At 43.3% G+C, this 4,745-nt stretch overlaps 1 pseudogene; it reads right to left on the reverse strand.

Annotated features, from left to right (window-relative positions):
• Window positions 1-354: 354 nt before the first annotated feature.
• LOC122754618 lies at window positions 355-1,865 on the reverse strand (annotated as a pseudogene).
• Window positions 1,866-4,745: the final 2,880 nt, after the last annotated feature.

The following is a 4,745-nucleotide window of genomic DNA, read 5'->3' on the forward strand; positions in this document are numbered from 1 at the left end:
TAGTAAGTGTCAAGTGTCTGAGGCCAGATTTGAACTCAGGTTCTCCTGACTCCAGGGCCGGTGCTCTATCTACTGTGCCTCCTAGCTGCCCTGATGATCTTTCTAACAAGCATGGTGAGGATTTTGTTGGCCTCAGGGAACATATCCCTTACCTTTCTATTCATCTTCCCCTTTATAATAAAGCTGTCCAAGTCTTCTAGTCACCCATCTTCACCTCTTTAAAGGGGCTACTACATGTTCCCTCATTGACTGAGGTGAACCAAGCAAGAGCTGCCACTCACTGCTATTGATGGTGGAAAAGATCGTACACCTCTGGGCATCACTTCCATGGATGGGACTTGCAGGAGCATGACATCAAATAGACACATTCAAGCAGTTCAGATTGATGGCACCTGGCCACCAAGGCTCCCTGTTCCCATGGGCTATATGGTCAGCCTTGCGGTAAGCATGGAGCACATGAAGGTAGACGTGGCCGAGCTCTTCAATTGGCCCTTTTTCCTGCAGGTGGCACTGGGCACACTCAGCAATGGCACAAACACGGGCCTCATCCTTGAGATGCTCCCCATATTCTTGGTTATGAGCTTCTGGGTTCCCCATGACCTTGATAAGCTCTTCATCCCTTCTTTCTGCCAGAGTTAGGATGCAACCTCAGACATGGAGCGATGGCTAGATGTTAGATGTGGTCTCACTCTCTTGCAGGATATGGTCCCCAACAAAGACTTTGGGATTTGCAAATAAGATGTCCATTGATTCACTGATATAGTGTAAGCCTTTCTGCCACATCTCTAACTTAATGTATGTGGCCAGTTTGGGATTATAGTTACAAAGGGAAGCAGTGATGTTGAATCTGATCTTAAAAATCACTCCGTTCCCTAGATAATCTTCTGCTTCAATCCCAACCAGAAGCTGCAGCCTTTCAATTTGGGCTGCATGATCACTTCCTTTCTTGCCATGAGCTTGCAGGATCGCATTTAGCTTCTTGACTACAATTCCATAGGCAATCTCTGTTCCCTTGGCAAACATTTTAGGATCTACAAGTGGTGTCCATCCTTGAACCCTTTTCCACTCCCATCTTCATTATCCTCCTTTTCTCTTCCTCCTCCTCCTCCTTCAGGTGCTTGGATTGTCAGTCATGCTTTTTCTTGATTCTGTCCTCTCTCTTCTTCTCTGAAGCCTTTTTTGTCTGTGAGGCTTTCTTTTTCATGGAATTTGGAAGCCAACAAGTCTGAGGAAGTGGAACCTGAACCCCAGTCTTTATCATCTGAATCCTCGGGCCTCATCTTTGGCATTCATCTTTTTGAGGAACTTACAACTTCCCCCAAAATGATGCCTCAGACTTATTCAGAAAATTTGTGGCACTGACAACATCCTCATCTTCATCTGAAGAACCTTCTGGGTCCTCCTTGTTTTTCTCAGCACCCTCATCTACAAACTGCTCAGGTGATCTGGGGTTCTTAATCCCAAGTATATTTATGGATCTTCTGACACACAGTTCTCAGAACCTTTGCATTGTTCTTGTTTGTCTTCTTTCCCTCTTTGCCCTCCTATAGCTCATTGAGATGGTCCTCCAGATTAGCCAGGATGCTAATGAAGAATCAGGGGACAACTTTTTTGTCCACAGTGCTCTTGGGATTTCCAAATACTTTTCCCAGGAGCTGAAATGCCTCAAGCATTTAGTGATATCCCAAATTTTAATGGCATTTTAGATAAGATTGATCAGCCCCTCAAACCTTTTGTCCTTGGCACCTCAAATAACCCCAGTTAGTGTCTTCCTCACCTTCATTAAGCAGCAATGGCTGTTTGCCGTAGTTGCCCTCTATGACCTTGGGAACCAGCTTGTCTCTGGACACAAAGGGCTGACCCATTGTCCAGGCTGGTGGTGAAACACAGCGACATGTTCAGTAGGTGCTCAGGAGGTGACAGGCCAGGCAAGACATGGAAGTGGGCTGCATTGGGCACCATGGAGGAAGATTGTGCCAGGGGTACACTGTTGAAAGGTGTGCTCTGGGGGCAGCTAGGTGGCGCAGTGGATAGAGCACCGGCCCTGGATTCAGGAGGACCTGAGTTCAAATCCAACCTCAGACACTTAACACTTACTAGCTGTGTGACCCTGGGCAAGTCACTTAACCCCAACTGCCTCACTAAAAAAAAAAAAAAAAAAAAGGTGTGCTCTGAAATGACTGCAATGGCTCATTTGCTGAACTACAGATCTCCTTCAGCTACAGCTTTCCAGCACAGAGATCCAATGTTGTAGTGGACTGCTGCCTTCAGGAATTAAAGCTGATCCTCCCTCCTGCTCCGCCTGCTCTTCTTCCTCTTCTTCCTCTTCCTAGTCTTCCTCATCCTTTGATCCATCATGGCCTCCTTTATTTTTTCCAAGCCCTCGGTATAAAGTCAATATTTATTTTAATGGATGCTCAGGAAAATTAGAGCCTATTTCATGGTCATATACATACTGGCATTTGGGAGTACCGTGCCATATTTGTATGCTTAGATTTCAGTTGAAATTCCTCTCTTCCCTTCCAGTTATACCTTTATGCATCCCACAACTACTTATGACCCCAGGACTTAGATCTGAAAAGGACCTCGCCAATCATCTGCTTCAGCCCTCTCATTATGCATATGGGTAAACTGAGGCAAAGAAAGATGAATCAATTTGCCCAAGGTCATTCACAAAGAAGTGGCAGGGCTAAGAGTGGAAGAGACCAGCTCTTCTGACTCCAAATTCAGCTCCCAACAATGTCTCTCATATTCTAGTATCCCATTTATACCTAGCCCTGGGCCACCTTCTGACAACAGGCTATCTCCCAACAAGGCAGATATCCCCAGGGAATGAAAGATCATACCAGAAAAATGGCAACGTATGTTGGAATCTGGATGTACTGAGTCACAGAGAAGAAGGTGCCCATCATTTCTCACGCAACAGTGCCTTTTATATCCCATAAGCTCCTAGCTCACACTGGTCAGCCACACATTTCCATGCCCAACTTCTTTCCAATCTTAGCAACTCATCCCTTTCTCTCCTTGTTTAATGCAAAGGTAGCAGTCCAATGGAGAAAATAACTATAAGATACCATGTTAAAGTGGCAAAAGCACTGGATTTGGGGTCCGGGACCTGGATTAAAATCCCACTTCTGACACTCATTCTATGTGTGACCTTAAATTAACCTTCATGGGCCTCAGTTTTCTTACCTATCAAATGAGGAGATTGGACTACATAAATTTTGAGGTTCCTTCTAGCTCTGTATATTATCATACCACAATTTATAACACCATAATCCTATATCCCAGACCAATTACAACACTAATCTTTGCTTTGCATACAACTGAAAAAGGAATGTCGGACCTCTATTCATTTTGTCCTCAGTCCACAAGGTATTCCCACAAGTGGCAGAGGTGACTGACAGAGCAGTGGAAAGGCAGAGGGTATAACATCACCGCAGTGCTAATTCATGAGCTAATTGAAACCAAGGTCTTATTAACTCAGTCATACAAACAAAATGGAATGAGGTAGTTCTTGCCTGGGAGGAGGAAATCCCTTGGAAAGGAAGCTTTGGCGTAAGCCGCTGTTCAAGTCAAGAGAGGTGCAATCGACTCCTAATTGGCTAAATGATGCCTTTCTGGTACCTTTAGCTGAGGGTGATTTGGAATTGCCACTTAACCTGGTATTTATGACGTTACTAGCTGGATTCTGTCAATGAGGAAGTGACACCCAGAGATTGGGGATTCACGGAGGGACAGTCCCTCTATTATGTCACCTTGCTGCAATCACTCATGATAAAATAGGCTGGAAAGCTGGAGGAAGGAGACAATTGTGTACAAATGTTTTCTTTGAGTTGTTCCTGGTATTTGTCATAGACGGGGCGTCGATAGAAGGTAACACTGAAGATGTCTTATTTACTCATGTTTTATATTTTCCAGCCACTTTTTACAGTCACAGAACCTCAGACTTGAGAGACCAAGTCATACCTCAACAAGAATCCTTTCAAGAGTATACCAGCAGCATGCACTTACATATGTTGTCTCATTTGATCTTCAGAGATACATGGTAAGAAAGGGACTATTAGCCCCACTTCACAAAGAAAGCCCCTGAAACTAAGAGAGATCAAGTGATTTGTCCAGGTCATATAGTAACTGAAGGAGGATTTGAACTCAAGTCATCCTGACTCCAGGAACAACATTCTATCCATTGTGCTACTTAGATAACTCACTGATTCTGGAGAAAAAAAAGCATACATTCTGGAGTCAGAGGGTCAGAGTTCAAATCCTGACTGATATTTAATGCCTGTGTGACTTGGAGCAAGTCATGAAGGAGCTCCCTTTCATCTTTGGGTCCATGACCTTATTTTAAAAGGTCCCTTTTAGCTCTAAATCCATGGTTCTGTGAATCTTGTCCATTACACAGTTTTTTTAAAAGAATGTTTTTAATTTTTTTCTCAGTTACATGCAAAAACAATTTTTGAAATTCATTTGTAAAAAAATTTTGAGTTCCAAATCCCCTTCCCTCCCCTCCTCTCCTCAATAAAGCACTTTGATATAACTTAGACATGTACAGTCATGCAAAACATTTTCCATATTAGCCATGTTTCAAAAGAGTACACAGAACAAAAAAAAAAAAGGAAAGAAAAAGTTAGAAAAGTATGCTTTGATTTGCATTCAGACTCTAATTCTTTCTCTGGAGGTGGATAGCATTTTTTATCCTAAGTCCTTCAGAATTGTGTCTAAATAGCTTTTCTGAGAGAATG

The sequence above is a fragment of the Dromiciops gliroides genome, chromosome 4 (assembly GCF_019393635.1).
Source record: "Dromiciops gliroides isolate mDroGli1 chromosome 4, mDroGli1.pri, whole genome shotgun sequence".
Classification (NCBI taxonomy): Eukaryota; Metazoa; Chordata; class Mammalia; order Microbiotheria; family Microbiotheriidae; genus Dromiciops; species Dromiciops gliroides.